Source organism: Octopus bimaculoides, chromosome 2 (genome assembly GCF_046866305.1).
Source record: "Octopus bimaculoides isolate indiv1 chromosome 2, ASM4686630v1, whole genome shotgun sequence".
Classification (NCBI taxonomy): domain Eukaryota; kingdom Metazoa; phylum Mollusca; class Cephalopoda; order Octopoda; family Octopodidae; genus Octopus; species Octopus bimaculoides.
Genome location: NC_142929.1, coordinates 32613634 through 32636786, shown reverse-complemented (window position 1 = coordinate 32636786; position 23153 = coordinate 32613634). Strand labels below are relative to the sequence as shown.

The 23153-nt window shown below is 37.7% G+C and overlaps 1 long non-coding RNA gene across 2 annotated transcripts; it reads right to left on the bottom strand.

The window, feature by feature from the left end:
• Nucleotides 1-1331: 1331 nt before the first annotated feature.
• LOC149136904 (uncharacterized) lies at nucleotides 1332-9659 on the bottom strand. Of its 2 annotated transcripts, XR_016238473.1 has the most exons (3): nucleotides 8664-9587; nucleotides 2975-3052; nucleotides 1332-2497 (listed from the first exon to the last, which is right to left on the bottom strand). It is a non-coding gene; the product is annotated as an uncharacterized LOC149136904 (long non-coding RNA). The 2 variants fall into 2 exon arrangements; XR_016238476.1 differs by lacking the exon at nucleotides 2975-3052 and having other exon boundaries at nucleotides 8664-9659.
• Between the last annotated feature and the right edge of the window lie 13494 nt (nucleotides 9660-23153).

Sequence of the window (23153 nt, the reverse complement as noted above, 5' to 3'; positions counted from 1 at the left end):
ATATGTATATTTGTTTAGTTTGTATATGCATATTACATGTATGTGCGTATATTCTTTATTATATTGGGTCATCCCATAAATAATGCGGTTTTTTATATTTCTTTTATTTTTCAAAATTAAGATAAACAAAGTTCTTTTTTAATGTATAATATTCTCTCCTTCATTCTTTACAATGCTCTTCCATCTATCTGGTAGACTTTCAAGGCCCCTTCTAGAATTTACTTGTTCGTGACGAAAAATGTTCCTCCAGTACTGTTCTGACCTGGTCTATAGAATTCATATTTTTCCGTCCAAATCAGATGGGGCAATGTCTGGCGAATATGGTGGGTGGGGCATCGTTTCCCATTCAAACAGCTCCAACCTTTGGAAAGTCATTCTCGCTGTATGTGGCCGAGCATTATCCTGATAGAACATCTAGCGCTGATTTGAACGACTTGAATGACGAATTCCAGGCTTTTCTGCTGGTTCCTCAACGGTTACGATGGGATTTTGTTCCACCAGGGTTTGCAGAAAGTTTTCGTCGAGCTCTACAAATCTAGGATGAAGATCGTCTTCTAGGCTGTAGTTTCCAGCTCGAAATTTCTGGAACCACCGTTGACACTGGCTTACGGTTGTTGTCCGATCCCTATATACTGCATTAATATTCCTCTCACTTTCCGTTGCGTTGTTGCCTTTATTGAACACAAAGTAAGATGTACCAAATATGCTCCTATGTCACTTCCATTATAGCTGTAAGGAACGACCGTGTGTACTCAAAAAAGGAGAAATGGTGACGAATGGAAAAACAGAGGACTCCTTTTATTTAAACGTGTCACACGGTCGAACACACAATATTATATCAAATGATGATATACATGATATGTTATACGACGATAACATAGATGACCAGTAATGAAAGACCACAACCGTATTAGATTAATAACAGAGATATTTATTGTAGCGTTAAAGATGTATGTCTGTGTGAGAGTGTGAATGCGACATATAAGAACACAATCAAAGACAGGTCGTCATACAAAGAAAAGTGTGTATGTGAGTGATACATGTGTGTGAGTTATTACAGCAAATAGAAAGAGTCAATAACACGTGAGCAATTATACCAGTTCTTTAGTACACTCTAGGAAAAGTTCTGTATGTGAAGTTGGGGAGGCTGATTGTGGCAGAACTGATCACTAGTTGTGATGTCGTGGCATCGATGCCGGGCCGTGATTCTTGTTATACAGATGTTCGTCGCTGGCTGAGAATCTTGTCTGTTTATTTATCGTGGTGAAGCTGAGTCACCTAACAGAATCGAAGAGAGAGATGTGCCGCGGAGGTTTGGTGTACATAGTAAGTCGTGTTGACGCTGGTGGTGATTGAGGCTCCTTGGTAGTAGTCGTAGAAACGTGTTGCTGATATGGCGACGGCGGTGGTCATCGTTGGCTGGACGAAACTGTTGAAGTGGTCGCTGGAACTGCTGCTGCTGCTGTCGTGTGGTACACGGAACAGTCTCTAAGAGAAACTGGACCGAGACAAATTTGGCCGCCGAGTTAAAGCTATTTATAACAAACTATTGGCTCCCGAAGGCTTCAGTTTAATACTATCACGTGACCTTATTAGGGGCTGTGATTGGTCAGTTTGCGTTCTGGCGGGAACGGTTCGAAGAAGTTGCCGATGCGAATAATAATCAGTCACGTGATGACAAGGAATGGGTTCTCTACTACGCTCGCGTTTATTTATATTTAAATGAGAAGATTGTATGTAATGGCGATAGTAGTTTGTATCTAATGGCGGGAAGTAGTTTCACTACATAGCTTTGAAAAAATAATTGTTAAAAATCGAACTGCACTCTTCAAGACTTGCACTAAGAATAAGTGGATTTTTTATTGCCCACAAGGGGCCAACACAGATGAGACAATACAAACACATGTGGGGACATATAACAAAAAATTAAAATAAAAAACAATTTAATTATGATATGTATGATTCATGAAAATGAGCTGCTAGCCCCACTCCTAGCCACATCACTTCTTTTTAAGTCCTGATACTTTTAGAACGTCTAGATTAAAGTTTTCCCGTAGCTCCTCGTACCCTATTCTTGCCGGTATCCTTTTTATATCTATGTCCGTCTTCCAACACTTATATCCCCTTTTATATTTAACAATTACATCCCTTTGAAGTTGCGACATCAACAGACACATGTCCCAACCTACTACACTTGCCTGTCCTTCCATATCTACATATTTTGCCGTTCTCCAGCCAGTCACCGCATTGATCAGTTCCTCCTGTGCATCTTTCGTTAAAATGCATACATATCCTGTTTCACTGGGAAGGGAAGTTTTTGTATTTTGTGTCAGTTTCTCTTTTTTTCTTTTTATTTTGTGAAGGAAGAGAATGGGTGGGTTTGGTGTCTGTGGGGAGAAGGTGGGTCTGAGAGGGGGTAGGGTGGATTGGGGTTCCATTTCGTACTGAGCTTTCTTCCTTTTTTGCTTTTCTCTGCCAATGTCCATACGTCCTCTCTCTGGATCAAAGCAAAACATAATTTTAAGGTTTTTATGCGAATATACTGGTTTGCAGTCTATTGAAGTTCCACTAACTTACCTAAAGCATAACACTTGAATTTATATGATGTAGAAATATAGTAGCAGAAATTCCAAGGTAGATCGAGTTAAAAGTCATTTACCAGTAAATGTAATGTGTAGCAGTGTCACTTCATTTCTGAAGAATACTGACAGATATAATCAGTTTGTATATCTATTGAAATAAGAGACCGAGCTTGAAATACAAATCTTATGTTTGCTAACATGAAATTTTACATTCAATCTCCAACTTGTAATATCAACTTATTAAATATAAGTTTAAAAAATAATAAATTGACAAAAAAAAATGAATTCATGGAAAGTAGCTCATAAACTTTAACTTAACTTTATTTTATAAGCTGGCTAATCTAATACAAGACAGTTAAAAGGCTTCGGTAAGAGAAAAGAAATGCAGATACCTCGACTGCATGGTTTCGTCTTTTCTGACACTAATACGCGTGATAGGATTTCGTTGAAATACAAATACAATTAGAATTCTGTTGAAATGAAAAGACGGAAAAGAGTTTCAAATGATAAAATGCCTCTAATTAACCAATCATCAGTTAGAATGTAAGACTGGCATTAAAAATGTATACTACTTTGATTATGTTGATACGAGTCGTAGTTAAAACGCCGACTTAACACTGCTTGGTACGTTAACGTTGCTAAAGTTAGTTACAGTTATCACATAGGTAATACTTTTGTAGAAGTACTTCGCCCCTGAACCCCATCACCAAATAGGTTTAGATTGTCCATTCCTTAAGTAATAAAAATAAAATAAAAGGATAGGTGAAATAAAGTATCAGAGATGCTTTGCCTCAGGAGAAACTGCAGGAGCTACTCAGAGGTTTTGCAAGCTTTTCTAAATAATTAAATAAAGAAAGTAAATTGAATTTTTTAAAAATTACTTAACTTCAATGTGTGGCACAAATCTCAGTGAGCAAAATTTACATTTGTGATTTTAGAGAAGATATTCGATTCCACTATTCGCCACCAATCTGCGGTCAGCCTCAAATGAAGACAGAGTAGATTTGCTTTTGCAATACAATTCCGTCAGAATTAAGTTCAAATTTCACGGAGGCAATCTTCAATTTCTCCTTCAGGCTCAGTGAAATAAAGAACCAGCTAAGTAATGGGGCTGATAATCTCGGTGAAGCTCCCTCTCTCCTTGTATCAAATACTGTGTTTAGAAGCAATCATTGTTAGTCGTATTTTTATTACCCGAATGCACATCAACACATACAATTTAGTTTATATTCAACAATTTGTCGTAACAAGAAGCTATTTCTGAATTTCATTTGCGAACTTAAGTCTATTGTCTGATGGACGAATCAATTAGTTTTACGTGACGGAATTGCCATCATAACACATTCTATTCGCCGTATCCATTGTAAATCTTCACTGTATTTGCTTTGAATACATCGCGCAACGAGTATACGTTTTGAATCATTTAACCTAATATTTACTATTCTAGCTACATTTAAATTAATCAGTGAATGTTGTAAGAAGTCTATACCGAATAATGTAAAGATCTATGAAGCTATTAAGAGGGTTAGTGCAGTTAAGATGGTTAACAACAGAAAACCGGAAATATGTTTAATTCATTTTCGTTCTGCTCTCTTGCCGACCCATGTAACATATAATTGAACCTTAAATAGATCGAATACTGAACTTACTACCACTACTACTTGCAACACCAGAAGCAGCAATAGTAGTAGTCGTAGTAGTAGTAGGTTCTTTATCAATTCAAATAGTGTCACTCCTTACCAATTGCATTTCGTTTGTCTTTACTTAAAGAAAGACCCTTCCACACATCCAACAGGTATTACGTTTCTTTGTAGTACCTATGGCAAAGGGAACGATTCCAGTTGGGGATTTTCCATGTTTTTGCAATTGAAATGCACAACCATAAATACATACACAAAAATCACCCTCAACCTTTTCTTTGTAAAACAAAAATAAGCATATACACTACTAAAAAATATTGAATAAGGTTTCAGTTTAATGTTAAATTGCCAAAAGACATTAAGGTGTGTGTGAACACACACACACACACACGTATGATTATACACACGCGTAATTACTACATGGATAATTTTCAACAAGTATAGAGAACTCAGTTTATAGAAGAGTTAAAAGTGGTCTTTATAAAAAATACTAAAATGACTAGTTAAGGTCCGTGAAGATACAAATCAATTCTATTCAGGGAGGATGCAATTTTTGGTTGTAACAACAAATATTCAGGCGATGTACTCGTCTAGCTACAGATAAGTAGCGAGAATGAACGGTAAAAAAAAAAAAATATATTAACCAAAGTGAGAAATAATGTGCATGAATAAGGTACATTGAAAGTCAAATTAAGTCCCTTAGATTGTTTTAGGTTTAAAAAGAATACTTCTAAAAGAACGGGAGGGAAACACATGCACAAACTCCTACAGATACCTATGTGCATACACACATGTATGTATATACGTATGTGTGTATCCCCTGTTGATGCTAGTAGCCCCCTCTACGAGGCTACTAGCATAAAAGCGTATTATCTAAGGTGTAGAAGGGACTAAGCTATGATGGATTCCCTACTCCGTGAGAACATATATTTAGGCGTGAGAACATATATTTAGGCGTGAGAACATATATTTAGGCGTGAGAACATATATTTAGGCGTGAGAACATATTTTAAATGTTTCTGATAGTCAGCAGAGTTTTATCCAGATGTCTGCAGAGGGTAAGACATTTCGAATGTGATACTTCTCAGTAGTTCGAACTTCAAAAATTCCCATGCATTATAATCTAAACGCATAGGACTTCCTAAGGTGTGAATACTGTGATGTGTCAAATTCATCGCTCAAATATATTGTGGAACATTATACTGTTTTTCTTAAGATATAATACTTATTTACAGAGTTTTTCTGTCCGCAGAAAGTCTAACTTTTAATGTTATGGTATCTTAATTATATACAAATGATATTTTGCAGTCATACTTTACTGTTTTGCCAACATTTTGTCTGATGAATTGTATGAAGAGACAAGATTTTACTTCATTGCAAAAGCTTCCGGTCAGAGAAACATCTAAAAATGTCCATGAATTAGCTTTTCCTGACTGCAAATCCTCCAGTTCTATATTATTACTGCGGCTATATTATGAAGATGTCATTTGCTTTCCGTACCGACTATAAACACCAAGGTTTAATCTTACCAATCAACTCATAGAAACATGTGAATTCCAAATATTATTACCTTCTGATACATATCTCTCATTCGCTAATTCAAACTCAAATATTTTGTACAAGCTTTTCCATATATTCGAATTTCGCTCTCGAAGGTGGTATCTGCTCTTACATAAAATCTGCTGTGCAATTACTCTGAATAAGAGAAACAATGACTATCACTTACACTGGCTAAATCCGTTTTGACTCCTTTAAATTCATCTTCTATCACGACTGATTCCTGAATCCCTCCAACCAACAGATGTTGTTAAAATGATACTTTCTGGTCTGGACTTCCTCATTTGTGATATCACTGCCCAAAATTCCATTCCATTTTCTTACAATTCCAACGAATACGGTTGGCACAAACATAGAAACTTATGCTATTTCGTACAGTCAGTATCTCTTGCTGTCTTCTCTCGTATCTTTTATTGATGCACAGATTATTCAAACATTATGGAACCGCCTTAGCATATCGGCAAGATGTAACAATCATGTGAAAAAGCAGTTTTGTACAGCCCAATCGCTTTGCACAAACATATTGCTAAAATTTATATTTTATCCACATTATAGTACTCTTATATTTAGACTGCTAATGCTGCTACACACGATTATTCTCGACTGCATTCAAAGGAAAGCCATTTAACTTATTCGTAAAAAAATCATGCTACTGCCACCGGCCACAACGTATTATCTCAACCTTATCTCTCGCTACTTCAACGGTCTCTTCTTAATTGAATTAGTCCTAACTGAGGTCCATATCTTTTTGTTACTTTTACTATGTCTGTTTCGCAGACACTTTCCATACTAAATCATTCTCTAACGAGAACTTCTAGTACTTTTGAATCACTTTTCTACTCACATGCTTTCTACAGGATTTGATCGATAGTAGTTCAAACAGGAATTTCACAAGCCGTGGAGAGTCTAAATAGTTATACCATTTCACCTCCTATAAGTGTATATAATTTCCAATTATTAAAGCCATATGAGCCATATATTAATTCTTAAATAATATTACACCAGCTGAAAGGTATATAAACGGAAAAAGTAAATCAAAATGGTAAGGATGTTCATTAAGAGAATAAGGCTCTGCCGTTCCTGTGAAATATCATACAAGATTGTTGAGATTTGAAAATAATGCCAGCAGGTGCATAAAATAACATATTTATGGAAATTTTCAGGAAATAAAATCAGGTGTTCACGATGCCGTGATAATGGGATAATGTTCCGAGAATGTCACTAGATACGTGAAAATTAATTTTCTTTTTTCAGCGAAACTTCAAATATTTGAACAATGATTGATAATTTACATTATAAAATCAGTAAGCCGTATAATATCTACTCTAGTAATTGATTATAGAATTACTTGCGTATTCTGTCTTAAAGTGCATGACTGTAAATATTAATCTCTTCAGGTAGACGTCAAAGTAAGAGATAAGCAGCAGATGACGGAGGTCGCTTGGCATTTTCGATCACCAGTTGAATTTTTTAATTCTCTGTTGCTAAAATCGTGTGAAAGTATAAATAATACAATATCTCAAACCTTGCTCGAAAAGATTATTGACCAGTATCTGGTAGGAACAATGCTAACTCATAATTAAAAACATTTTATTGGATTTAGTTTAACTCAACAACATACACTACTAGATATGCACAAATATTACCCAAGAATACGATTTTTATAATGTTAAAAGGTGGTTTTTGTTTTTTTAGATGATATGCATCTTAATAACACACTTAGCAAAAATAATAAAATATAAAAGCATGAAGACAATTGTAAACTAAGCAAATATAAACTTTATAAATACTTTTCTCAGAACTTGATTCTATGAATTCTCTCCAACAAGGTGTTTGTCGATGAAATGCATTGTTTAAACTAGTTTAAATTCTCAGAATTTCAATCAAAAATTTTGAATGAAAAACAAAATGTCAAAAACATATGACAGTGTGAACCAAAGTGAAATCAATTTATTCATCAGGAAAGATAGTGAAATTGCTAAACAGCCAAGGAGGAATAGCTCCTAAATCGTAATGGGAAGCATTACAAACGTGTTTTCGTTGATAATTTAGAATTCAGATGGAAATAAATATTGGGGGCAAAGACACGAGCAATAGTGTAATAAAATGTTTCTTCGAGGAATGCTTAAAGCACTACTTTCATTACACAATGGGTGTTTAATTAACATTGAGGATACATTCCAGAAAATTAACATATAAACTGAAATTGTGTTCCGAGAAACACTACAAAGCATGTATATTTAAACTTAGAACATTCAGTCTAGTTCAGTAGGTTATTAATTCAGATAGTTCAGTTCTGAGCTTGCAAAACAAAACTTTCAAGAAGTTAGGAAATGTCTGCCTTGAGTCCATATATACCCATGAAGCCGGAGTTTCCCGAATTTTCCAAAGAGTTCAAAGCGTGCATATCATATATATATCATATCATATACATCATATATCATATCATAAGTAGAAATAGCAAAAACGGAACAAGGGGAGCTGGACAGTCGGACAACGTGAGAGGTTACAACAGGTATACCAAATTTCAAAAAGTGGTGGACGAAATGTAAAAATATTTTTTTAAATAGTTACACCGATACAAAAGAAAAGTAGCCTGACATTTCGGGTGAACCCTTCAACAAAGTACAGTGGGACTGAACCCGAAACCATGTGGTTGCAAAGCGAGCTTGTTAACCACACAACCGTGCCTACACAATCTTATATATATATACTAGCAGTTAAGCCCAGTTTCACCCGGTTAGAGAACGACGCGAAGAGAGAAACGAAGACATAAAAAAGAGGAAGAAGTGGAGACGAAGTGGTGTTTGGGCGACGGATCTTGGTAGAAAAAAAAGAATGTCATGGTGAATTAGTAAGGAGAGAAAAGCAAGACTGGACTTACGTGGGCTGGCAGGACGATGAAAAAATTGCGGAGTTGAAATTGGGGCAGTTGAAGTTGCCGTTGTTATCATTGGAGTGCCTCTTGGTAGACAACATTCTTCGTCCTTCCCTCGGGTGCACAAATAGAAAGACCATGGGGACAGCCAACGTACAGCTGTGCATGTGAGAATAATTGCTCTGTCAGATTCCAACCTACCCCTTGCACTGATTGTCCCTGCGCCTTGTTGATTGTCATGGGAAAGCAGAGTTTGATGGGAAATTGCATCTGTTTAATCTTGTAGGTCGTAACGGAGTGGGTAAGGGACATGGTAGTTATAAGTATGTCTTAGCTAGCGGCCGGTTCATTCAAGATTGTTGCTTACAGAACTCGGGAGCACAATTTTTTGATAATCATCCGCGTACCATTGCACATTATTGGAGTATCTAAATTCCTTAGCAGCATGATTGGCGCGCCAACTTTCAGATGCAGTTCGTGAGCTGGTAGTTCTGCGGGTCCCCACCTTTTATCAGATTTGTCATGGGCCAGCCGGTCTATCTCAGATACATGGGAAGCTGGATTAAATTTTTCATCAACACAGGGGAGCCGAAATAAATTTTTTCAATGTCCAAGGGAAGCCAAATCGCGAATAAGGTTGAGAAATGCTGATCTATAACGATGGTTTTTATTTAGGCATATCGTAAAAGTAATTATAATGAGTTGTTTAAAATAAAGAAAAGTATGTTTTTTCAAGCAAATAGTTAGAAAAATATTTACCACAAGGAGAAAGAGACAAAAATAAAATAAAACATGTCAAAAAATTTTTTTTTCTAAAAACGTTCAATGACGTTAACTGGAGTGTGGGGTTCGAGTAGACGCCATTCCACCTTTTGATTTATCACCATTCTTTTCGTTCGATTTTATTATTTATCAGTAATGGAACAGTAAATGTGTATTGTTTCAAAGGAAATGAAAATAATATTTCGTATTGACACTTCACGCATGTCAGTCGTTAGGTATGTATGCGTAGATCTGTGAGTGTTTAATAACGTACTGTGATAATATGTCTGTATTTTCGTATGCAATGTAAATTTATCCCTCCAAAATTACAGTATCGAAATGTGATTGTTTCAGTTTTTATACTGAAATAGTGGAAAAGTTTCATTTTTAAAGAGAAAGTATTTGACACGAGTGTTTTTGTTTCACTTTTGACACGTAATACTTAAATAGTGGAGGAGATATTATGTTGCTGTGGGCTCGAACTATGCAAGAAGTTAAAAACATTTTTTGACTAAAACACAACCGGGACCCTAAGTAAGGCATGTGTAAAATTTGAATGAAATTGGTTGTGTAGTTCTGGAGTTTTAGGGATTCACACAAACACACACACAGACATACATTCTCATTTATATATATATATATATATATATATATATATATATATATAAAATATACAAGAATAAGGGCAGAGAATCGTCAATTAATAATAGAATTAATAATTAACAATTCTGCCAAGTAGTTCAGTATGAAAAAAACCTTTATCGGTAAAACTATTTATCATTATAAATATACAGGGATTAGCAATTGAGTTGCTTCTCCAACATACTGAAAATTTAGAAATAGCAGTCAAAGAACTACTGATTCCAAACTACAAATTTTTCTCTAAAATGGATGGCGATATTTATGGCACACATAGAACAAAAAACCGGAGGGAAAAGCGTAAACAAACCAAGCCTTTAGTTAATTGGATACGAATCGTTTCATGGTTAAGTGAATGGAAATTCCACTATTCCAATCTTCAGCCTCAATATTCTGATAAATTTGAAAGTGTCTCTAAAAAAATTCACGGTAACTTTTGGCCATGCGACACCAAAAATCAACGATAAGAAAGGCACTTACGAATTCATCGGCTAGCGAGTTCAGGCACCTCACCTCAAAGAAATCTATTCCATGTGCGTCACAAATAGTCCCGTATGAAAAAAAGTCCCGTGTCGAACTGGTTACGGTTTAGCCATCTAACTTAGAGATATCAAATATAAAATATACAAGAATAAGGGCAGAGAATCGTCAATTAATAATAGAATTAATAATTAACAATTCTGCCAAGTAGTTCAGTATGAAAAAAACCTTTATCGGTAAAACTATTTATCATTATAAATATACAGGGATTAGCAATTGAGTTGCTTCTCCAACATACTGAAAATTTAGAAATAGCAGTCAAAGAACTACTGATTCCAAACTACAAATTTTTCTCTAAAATGGATGGCGATATTTATGGCACACATAGAACAAAAAACCGGAGGGAAAAGCGTAATCAAACCAAGCCTTTAGTTAATTGGATGCGAATCGTTTCATGGTTTCATTTTTTTCATACGGGACTATTTGTGACGCACATGGAATAGATTTCTTTGAGGTGAGGTGCCTGAACTCGCTAGCCGATGAATTCGTAAGTGCCTTTCTTATCGTTGATTTTTGGTGTCGCATGGCCAAAAGTTACCGTGAATTTTTTTAGAGACACTTTCAAATTTATCAGAATATTGAGGCTGAAGATTGGAATAGTGAAATTTCCATTCACTTAACCATGAAACGATTCGTATCCAATTAACTAAAGGCTTGGTTTGTTTACGCTTTTCCCTCCGGTTTTTTGTTCTATGTGTGCCATAAATATCGCCATCCATTTTAGAGAAAAATTTGTAGTTTGGAATCAGTAGTTCTTTGACTGCTATTTCTAAATTTTCAGTATGTTGGAGAAGCAACTCAATTGCTAATCCCTGTATATTTATAATGATATATATATATATATATATATATATATATATATATATATATATATATATAATCCAAATAAGACACATATATATATATATATATATATATATAGATAGATAATCCAAATAAGACAAAGATCTTTCACACATCGTTGGTGATTCAGTACAATTGTTTCTGTACCAACACAGCTTGCAACGTCAGTTCACGCAAAACTCCGAAGTGAAAATTATGTTCATGGGATCTAAACCATTTTCTGTAGGTACTTGATAAGACTACGATATCGAATTTTGTCCATTTTCAAGAGAAATCGTTACTAGTTACGTTTGAAGTCTTCTTTGAACAATCAAATATCAATTTACCTGGAAAGAAACAGTGCAGTTATTAATAGGAAGAGTTGAAATTAACGCATGTGAGATTTCACAACGGTAGCATAACTCCTTCATAGTCAGCCTATAAACTTTTAGGCCCGACTTTGTAACATGCAGAGTGCACTGGGGGGAATTTCTTTTGAGGAGTAATGACTCAGTCTTCACAGCTGTCTTATCCTTGCCTTGCAGCACAAGACAGCGAACCCTTTCAGTGCATGCTGGAGATAACGTTCTAATGACTTAAGTGACACCATGACATCTGTTAGTAGCAGCCAACCTGTCTTGCACCACCCAATTGTAATACCACTTCCACAACAGCTATGCGTATCGATCGAGTTCATAGAAATTATGAAATGGAGAGATGACAATGCATACTACACCTATCGCAGTCCAACACCCACGTTGAAAGGTCTCGACATTTACTCGAGCATAAAATCTGGTCATTCGTAAAGGAACTTCAGTGTAACAAGTTACCAATTAATCTCAAACTTCTGTAAAACCACTGCACGCACGCACGCACGCAAGCACGCACGCGTATTAAAAAGTTCTTGGCTTTAAGAGTATCAAGAAAAGCCTGGTTGGAGGCCCAAACTTCCGAGTTCTTTTACAGGGCTTACAAATCTGAAGAGCTGATTAGGTGTGTGAACCTGAGAGGGGAATACGTCGAATAAAATAATTAACTGATCCTCCTGTATTTTCTTTTACTCAAAGTCAGGAACTTTTCAGCACTCTCTCGTGTACATACATACATACAACCCCTCCATTGGGGTAACCAAGTACATCTCCTATAGTAAGACACCAATCTCTATTTTTCTATTTTACTTTAACATCTCTACTATCACAAAGTCACCTCCTCGGCTCTACTCCCTCTCCCAGCTGAGAGATCTTCAGCTCGCAAGTTACATGGTGTGCGCGCTCGTAGCGTGCGCGTGCCTGTATATTGCGGCGTTTCATGTTCGTCCTTCTACCATGAGGATTTATTCAGTTGTTGCCCTATCCTGAGTTAAAGTGTGACTGAGCATTCCACTGTCACGTGTGCCCTTACTGTGTTTCTCAGGTTGAATCAGTACGACACAGCATATGACAAGTCTGTACTTTCTGAATTGCAACCACAATACACCCAGCGGACTTGGGCATAATTTCTGTCCACTTGATTTCATTCACAAAATATAGGTCGAGCTGAGGCTATACAAGTTTTCATCATCCAGTCTTACTGAACCACACACACACGCACACATATATATGCACATGCAGGTGCACATATACGTACGTTTCCGCACATATACGCATACACTCATGTACACAGGAATGCATACACACGTATACACACATACACATACAGACTCACACGCGCACAAACGCGAGCGCACACACAAACACGCGAATGCGCACCCACTGACGGAGGCACACTCACACGTTCACACATTCACACACACGCACATACATACACATATCTATCTCTTTACTATTTTACTTGTTTCAGTCATTTGACTGTGGCCATGCTGGAGCACCGCCTCTTTAGTCGAGCTAATCGACCCCAGGACTCATTCTTTGTAAGCCTAGTACTTATTCTATCGGTCTCTTTTGCCGGACCGCTAAGTTACGGGGACGTAAACAGTAGCATCGGTTGTCAAGTGATGTTGGGGGGGGGGGCAAACACACACACACACACACACATATATATATATATATACATATATACGACGAGCTTCTTTCAGTTTCCGTCTACTAAACCCACTCACAAGGCTTTGGTCGGCCCGAGGCTATAGTAAAAGACAGCTGCCCAAGTTGCCACGCAGTGGGACTGAACCCGGAACCATGTGGATCGTAAGCATGCTACTTTATTTCATAAACATTTGCCATAAAGGCATTACAAAGAGGAGACGAACAAGGACAGACAAACATAAAAGGGGTGAAGTAGCTGTATCGAAACATTTACAATTTTAAAAATACAATAATAATCTGATTATATTTACAATGTTCGATTAAAGCATTGTTCATTACAGATGCAATTTGTAATGGCTTTCCTGAAGGATAGGCATCCGACCACCAGGGTAGAGCCCTTGCTTTTTCTTTCCCTTGTTTTTGGCTTCCACTTACCTGGTGCCAAACACTCCCAGCTTCCTCGCCACAGGCTTCCATCTTCTCATGTATCTGTCTCGTGAGCCAATCCTACGCCTAGAAAATTTGTATGCGCATTTCCTTTTGCAACCATAATATACTACCTAGTATATTAAAAGTTAAAAGGTCGATAATGGGTTATTCACTAGTGTTAGCAGTACGTTGTTTTCATTTTTAAGTTTATCTCTACAGATTTTCGATAGAATTTAGAGCCAGAACTGCAAAACTAAATACGGTGATCCCTACCAGTGATCAATATGCAGGTACAAGTTGCCAGAAATGTTTAATATGTAGAGTTGCTCTATACGGTAGTGTTGCAACGCTAAATTTAGTGACTATTTCAGCATAGGCGCAGGAGTGTCTGTGTAGTAAGTAGCTTGCTTACCAACCACATGGTCCCAGGTTCAGTCTCACTGCGTGGCACCTTGGGCAAGTGTCTTCTATTATAGTCCCAGGCCGACCAAAGCCTTGTGAGTGGATTTGGTAGACGGAAACTGAATGAAGCCCGTCGTATATATGTATATATATATATATATATATATATGTGTGTGTGTGTCCTCGCACCATAGCGTGACAACCGATGCTGGTGTGTTTACGTCCTCGTAACCTAGCGGTTCGGCAAAAAGAGACCGATAGAATAAGTACTAGGCTTACAAAGAATAAGTCCTGGTGTCGATTTTCTCGACTAAAGGTGGTGCTTCCGAGGGAAAGGCAAAGGCCGATACAGCTTGGTCCCAGTGATGTCACAACTCATTTCTGCAGCTGAGTGAACGGGAACAACGTGAAATAAAGTGTCTTACTCAAGAACACAACACAGCCCGGTCCGGGAATCGAACTCAGAACCTCTCGATTGTATACCCAACTCACTAACCGCCGAACCATGTACCTTCACACACATTCTCATATCTACATATATATATATGCAAATACATGTACGTATATATGTATACTTATATATGTATATATACATTTATGCGTATATGTATGCAAACATGTTTATATCTTAATATTAGTAATAAAACTAAAGAGTAAAGAGACTTATACATCCACAAAATTTATTTTGTAGTTACATACAGAATATTATAAAGACCTACATGTGTTTCCGCTGCATCGACTACTCACTTTTGCAAATGCAACCTTGCACAGGCACACACAGACACACACACACATTACATACACACACACACACTGACGTACACACATGTATGATTAATTTAACCAAATTTATTCAAATAGTTTATAGTTTGTAAATCCGAAGAAAAAAGTATCCACAAAATTTCTATTACGTCTTAAATGTAATTTCCTTCACAACAAACAAGAGCTTATATTCTTTATTATCGTATAATACTGCGCAAAATATTTTGAATTTACAGATTTTAAAGGCTGTATGATGCAGACAGTTTAGCGCACTATGATATCGAATAATGATTTAAATAGAATATTGAAAATTCGTGTGATAATGAAAGCTTGTGCAAAGATTCAATTTTCTATACTTTTATCTGAATAATGTCATTTAAACATTTTAAATATTTATACAAAGAAATATATTGGCGTGATGTAATTATGAAATAAACCGTCGCCCGGACTGACACCGCTAGCGAGTCATTGGGTACAATAAGTGTAGTATACTTTGTTGTGACATTCTTACTTCGGAAAATGTCGGTATTTTGATGCGCTGCTTTTTACTGTAGCAACCCATACAAGTGTTAATTATCAGGGAGGCCAGAATTTCTGAAATGCGCGCACTAGCACGTATTTTACACGACTGCGACATATATGTAACTCATGTCGGCTGTCAGAATCAAGCGGTGGACTAAGTTGGCGAGCTGGCAGGAACGTTAGCACGCGGGGCGAAATGCGTAGCGGTATTTGGTCTGTCTTCACATTCTGAGTTCAAATTCTGCCGAGGTCGACTTCGTCTTTCATCATTTCGGGGTCTATGAATTAAGTACCAGTTGCGTACTGGGGTCGATCTAATCGACTAACCTTCTTCCCCCAAATTTCGGGCCTTGTGCCTAGGGTAGAAAAGAATAAGGCAAAGGACTGTACAGTTCGTGTGAGAAATGCTTCATCGCGAGATATTGAAGATTGTTTTGTGGATGCACACAATAAGTCGATGGTGTTGGATTTGAACGGCAGCAAAAGCAATTTTCAGGCCATTCACAGCTTATGTCAATGTTTTACTCGATGGTGGCAGTTGCAGAACGTCCAGAACTTAGGTCATCTTCAAGACTCTCCCTTATCCATTTTTTTGTACTGTTGATAAAGCTACAGTGTCATCCCTTAATGTCAGCATGAATGCCCTTGGGAGATAATCCCTCTTTACTGCGAGTACTTAAGACCACGATGCTAAGTTTTGTCCATTTTCAAGAGAAATCGCTGCTAGTTACTTTTGACCTCTTCCTCGAACAATCCCTATAAATCAAATGGCTAATGCTATTAGCATATCTCGTGACTGCCCTTTAATGACTGACCATTACACATGCAAAATGCCAGCAATGCCTGGGCTCGATATTATTGCCCCTGCAGTCGGTTTCACCCAAATTCCCACCGCAGCTTCCAAGCAGGCTAGAGCGCCCTCCTACTCGACCAAGCATTGCATAGTCGCCTCGCCAGCGATTACACAACCTGCAATTTTAGGTCCAATAAGGTTTTCGCAGTAACTCCTTTCGAACGTTTCTCCGCCTTCTTCTTTTAATATATTTTCGCCTACACATTCCCTGTTGTGTGATTGTATTAATCAACAACAATAAAGAAATCAAAGTTACAGAGTAATAAAATTGAGTTTACTGTTTCCTCAGAATGAAGCCAGATGTTTCGTTCGTCGTTACTACGGAGGAATCAGATGCTATTGTGTGTACACTCTATATATACCGAGAGAGAAGCTAAAAGAGGAGGTACAAAAAGTAGCTTGGAAATGTGTAGGCGAAAATATTAAAAGAAGAAAGCGGAGGAAAGTTCGAAAGGAAAGAGAAAACAGGAAGAATAAGAGGGTGTAAAATAAAAATGAAGTCAAGAAAAGGAGAAAGATAATGAAGAACGTAAAAAGAAAACGGAGATTGTTGAATACATGTAGAAGAGTAATCTGAGCCCAAAGAGAAGAACCGGTAACTAGAGGATTGTAGGTTGGCAAGCGTTGCCCTCGAAAGATGGGGTATTTAATGATGAGATGATAATGTAGGATACAGAGACAGATCGGAGAGTTTGAGAAGAAAAAGTAGGGAAAACAGGGCGTGTATTATAGAACAGTTTAGCGACGACAGTGGACGCGCAATGGCCCAGTGGTTAGGGCAGCGGACTCGAGTCCGGAGGATCGTGGTTTCGATTCCCAGACCGGGCGTTGTGATTGTTTATTGAAAGAAAACACCTAAAGCTCCACGAGACTTAGGCAGAGGGTGGTGCCGACCCTTGTTGTACTCTTTCGCCCCAACTTTCTCTCACCCTTTCTTCCTGTTTCTTGAGTAACGCTGCGATGGACTGGAGTCCCGTCCAGCTGGGGGGGGGGGGGGGCACATACGCCATAGAAACCGGGAAACCGGGCCCATGAGTATGGCTAAGCTTTAGAAGGGCGCATAAATAAAATTATCTACCACAGAAACGAAGAGGAAAATGGTGAGGAAAAAGAAATGGACGAATGGGGTCACTCATCGACGACTGACGTAATTCCTTCAGTCGGGAAGGGCAGTAGAAATAAAGATATTTTGTGAGCATTTTATGAAATAACTAAGTAAGGAATCATTGATTAGGGTTTTGGGAAAAGTTGAGCTAACGTATAAAAATAATAATGATTATGATTATAATGGTCTCAAATTTTTGGCACAAGGCTAGCATGTTCAGAGGAAGGGAAAAGTCCATTACATTGACACCAGAGTTCAACTGGTATTTACTTCATCAACTCTAAAAGGATGAAAGGCAAAATCGAACTCGGCGGAATTTGAACTCAGATCGTAAAGACGGACAAAATAACAGGATGATGGATATACTATAAGGTCTCATTTAACGTTCTATATGGGCTATATTTCTCGGAATTTAAGTACGGGGTTATGTCTAAAAAACTAGATATATTTGCGTTTGCACTGACATTTGAATGCGTTCCTTTTTAAGTCTCTCTAATGAGTGAATACTTTTACTGCAGGTTAAATTTAACCCACCATCTCCATAAAGGCTAAATTCTACTTTAATTATTTACCTTAAGTATATAAAAAATAAATTATCCTCTGAAATTTCATATCACAGGTCCATCAAAGTAACATATTCGGATATCAAATAGCTTCATGCTATTACATATCTAAGTGCTCATGTGTATTTAAGAGCGCTTATATATGGATCTTTACACAGATATACACGCCTATGTATCTGTGTATGTATGTGTGTGTACTAAATATGTGTGCACGCGCGTGCGCATGTTGCGCGTGCATGCATATGCGTGTCTGTATGAATGCGTGTGTGGTTGTGTAAAGATGCATTTAGATGTTATATCGTTCCTTTTAACTTAGATGACGATAAATCCTATTACTACTACTACTACTACTACTTTCTCCCTTTCCGTTGCATTTTCCCTTCAAAAAAATCTTAACATTCATTTGGATGCATGCATTCCTGTACATTGGTATGTGTGTGTGTTTGTGTATTTGTTTATATGAACATGCGCACACATACACGCACTTTATTAACTGTACATGCACGTAGCTATATTTCCGTGTGTATATCGCGTATGTATACGTAGTAAAGTGCAAGCATATATCTTAGTATATTCTTATTTCTTTACTGCCCATAAGGGGCTACACACAGAGGGGACAAACGGATTAAGTCGATTATATCGACCCCAGTACGTAACTGGCACTTATTTAATCGACCTCAAAAGGATGAAAGGCAAAGTCGACCTCGGCGGAATTTGAACTCAGAACGTAGCAGCAGACGAAATACGGTTAAACATTTCGCCCAGCGTGCTGACGTTTCTGCCAGCTCGCCACCTTAATCTTAATATATTCATACACAAGTGTATGTGCCATGTTTAAGTACAGGCGTGCATGTGAGAAAACACATGCATATGTGTGTGTATGTGTGCCTGTACGTGTGTGTGTAGGCCATACCATCGTCAAAAAAAAGTGTTTAAATGATCTAAGTTTGTCCTGAAAATTGCTAACAGGGACCGTTAGGGGTACCAGGGCTCAGTGGTAGAATGGCAGAAGGATAGAGTATTGAGATATTCTGATCCAACCCAGCCAATGGCTTTCCACTCATGCGTGAACTGGTATACTTAAATATTTTGCATGTTTTGAAATAATATATATGTATATATATATATATATATATATATATATATATATATATATATATATATATATATATATATATATATATATATAACGTGAGAGAGTTATTTACATATTATATACTAAATTCAGGCCACGACAGATAGATAGGATGTTCTTGAAGCCGAAGATTTTAAAATTATGGAGACAATATATACATATCACCTGAGGAAACACAACTAGATCTCATAATACAGGGAAACAGTTGCATAATCAAGTACCTGCACACCTGGAGAACTACGTTGCGTCGAAAAAATTGTAGGGATTAAAAAATAAATGCCCAACCGTATCCCATCTTGTTGACTCCGATTTATTCAATTACCTATTCACGCACGACAGACGCCCAAACGCAAACGCAAACCTGGATGCACGTATAATACTACTATTGGATAGCACAGTGTAAATCTGAAGGTGAACGAGCTCTATACTGTATTGTATTATGTTCTTTACAGAATATACCTTACATACATACATACATACATATATATATAGGAATGACTATGTGATGAGACACTTGCGTGGTACCTTGAGCAAGTGTCTTCTGCTATAGCCCCCACCTCACCAAAGCCTTGTGAGTGGATTTGGTAGACGGAAACTGAAAAAAGCACGTCGTGTATATATATATATATATATATATATATATATATATATATGTATGTATGTATTTGTGTGTGTGTTTCTGTCTATGTTTGTCCCCCACCAACGCTTGACAACCGAAGTTGGTGTGTTTACGTCCTCCGCTACCTAGTGGCTCGGCAAAAGTGACCAATGAAATAGTACTAAGCTTACAAAGAATAAATCCTGAAGTCGATTTCTTCAACTAGAAACCCTTTAAGTCGGTGTTCCAGCATGGCCGCAGTCAAATCACTGAAACAAGAATCAGATATATACACGATTCGCTGAAAAAAGAATCATATAATTATATATATAATTATATATATATATATATATATATATATATATATATATATATATATGTATATATACCTACATGTATTGCACATACACACAAATGCAAACATATACATACGTATACATCTCAAATCACATATCGAAACAATTTTTGGGTGTTATTTATTCATCATTATACATGTTTCATTTGCTAATACGAGTTACAAAATTGTTCATGCAGGAGAAACATATAAAATATCTATTGGAGATACTCCAGACAAAGGTTCAGATTATTTGATTTGTAATTACTCTGCAAAAACTAGCATTCAACGCTTATGCACATCTCACACAATTACATACCATTTTGGCGTACTGGAATATGCAGGTGTGTTTCATGAGAAAACATCTTGGATTATAACTATCTACATACCACACACACACACACACACACACACAGACAGACACACACACACAGATATATATATATATATATATATATATATATATAACAAAAGTAAATGAGTATATGCATATATACGTACAGGTATGTGCATACCGACATCCACCTGTATGTATAGGTGCATATCTGGGTACAGGACATTGCACACAAACGTAGACGAGAACACACGAGCCACATAGAGAACATTCTACTTCTTCAGCTACCCACGTTTTAACACCGGCGTTTCGACGAGCTTCGGGCAGGACGCAACGTTAAAACGGCTCGTCCCATGGATCGCAGATTAAATCTGTATACGCAAATTAAATCTAGCCATGGAGGAATGTAGTGGCGGACGAAAAACAAGACAGGAAAACAAACAGAAGGCTTTACGGCCAGACGAGAAAAATTATGTGTGTATGAACGCGATGAGGCACGGAACCGAGAGAGACAGTGGTCGCGTGTGTTACTTGGCGAAAGCCAAGGAAGGAAAGGATTATTGACCGGAAGCATGTGACCATGCCGGTGTAAAGGGAAGAGAGAGAGTGGTAGAGGGAGAAAGAGAGGGAGGAAGTAGAAGAATGGTGAGCAACGAGAGGAAAAGAGAAAGAGAGGAAATACGAGGGGGAAAGGAGATACGTAGTAGTAACAGAGGAAGAACATGAGGGGTAAGGCGAGATACGTAGTAGTACAGAGGAAGAACGAGGGGGGAGAGAAAGGAAAGAGAAAGAGATAGAGTAGCGTCGGAGGATAAGTTTACGAACTACTTACAATTTTTGTGAGACGCTGCGTTCAATCATGTAAAAACAAAAGTAAATGAGTATATGCATATATACGTACAGGTATGTGCATACCGACATCCACCTGTATGTATAGGTGCATATCTGGGTACAGGACATTGCACACAAACGTAGACGAGAACACACGAGCCACATAGAGAACATTCTACTTCTTCAGCTACCCACGTTTTAACACCGGCGTTTCGACGAGCTTCGGGCAGGACGCAACGTTAAAACGGCTCGTCCCATGGATCGCAGATTAAATCTGTATACGCAAATTAAATCTAGCCATGGAGGAATGTAGTGGCGGACGAAAAACAAGACAGGAAAACAAACAGAAGGCTATACGGCCAGACGAGAAAAATTATGTGTGTATGAACGCGATGAGGCACGGAACCGAGAGAGACAGTGGTCGCGTGTGTTACTTGGCGAAAGCCAAGGAAGGAAAGGATTATTGACCGGAAGCATGTGACCATGCCGGTGTAAAGGGAAGAGAGAGAGTGGTAGAGGGAGAAAGAGAGGGAGGAAGTAGAAGAATGGTGAGCAACGAGAGGAAAAGAGAAAGAGAGGAAATACGAGGGGGAAAGGAGATACGTAGTAGTAACAGAGGAAGAACATGAGGGGTAAGGCGAGATACGTAGTAGTACAGAGGAAGAACGAGGGGGGAGAGAAAGGAAAGAGAAAGAGATAGAGTAGCGTCGGAGGATAAGTTTACGAACTACTTACAATTTTTGTGAGACGCTGCGTTATATGTATATATACACATATAAATATACACTAAGGCTGGCCCAGTCGTAAATTACGATAAAATTTATTTCTTCTGTATATAATATAACTTAGTAGTAATCATGCCGTTATACTTAAGCAGATTGTGTTATGATAATACACATGTAGCAGTCATCACACACACACACACACACACACACACACACACACAACCTCCCCCCACACATACATACATGTTGTCGAATAACCGAGTTCGCAAAACTCCGTTTTATTCGAAAGATGGTGGCTTTTTATGTTTACGTAGATGCTCCTAGCAGCGGTACAGTTATCGAGCCCAAACCACCTGGTGGCCTTTTGTAAGACACTCTGTATCCGGGCCACGTGATGGAATGCTAGTGGATGACATATCCGAAAAAAAGCACACTTTAAACATTAGAGCAGTAATGTACTTAAAGGAAGTTACTTATACGCTTGTAAATACATTACTGTTCTAATGCTTAGAGTATGTCTTCTTTTTCGGATATATGATCTTCTGACGTTCCATTATGCGACCCGGACACAGAGTATCTTACAAAAGGCCATCAGGTGGTTTGTGTTCGATAGCTGTGCCGCCGCGACGCGCATCTACGTAATTACGAAAGCCGCCCTCTCTCGAATAAAATGGAGGTTTACGAACACGGTTTTTTCGGTCAAAATATATCAACACCGTCTAACGAGCTTTACAGTAATATATACGTGGTCTGATCAATAAGCATTCAGACTGTTGCCATAGCAACGAAGCTAAAGCACACAGTGTAAAGCCGCTTGGCACAAATTGATCTTGAACTCTGCTATGCATGCACACTAAGTTTTAACGTTCTAGTTCACTTCAGCTTTTTTGAAGCAGTGCTTGAAAGGAACGCGTGTAGTATGTGATCATCGCAATGATCATGACAGAGAAAGTTAAGCAGAGAATCTGCATCAAATTTTGCCAAAAGTTTGTCGATACCTGCTGAGAGGCCTACGTAACGTTTTCAAAAAGTATTCAACGTTCTCGACAAGATCAAGGAGATCTTGTGCAAATGAAACCTGAGTGTCTTTTTAGTCAACTGAAAGCAGTTTTGGCCCAA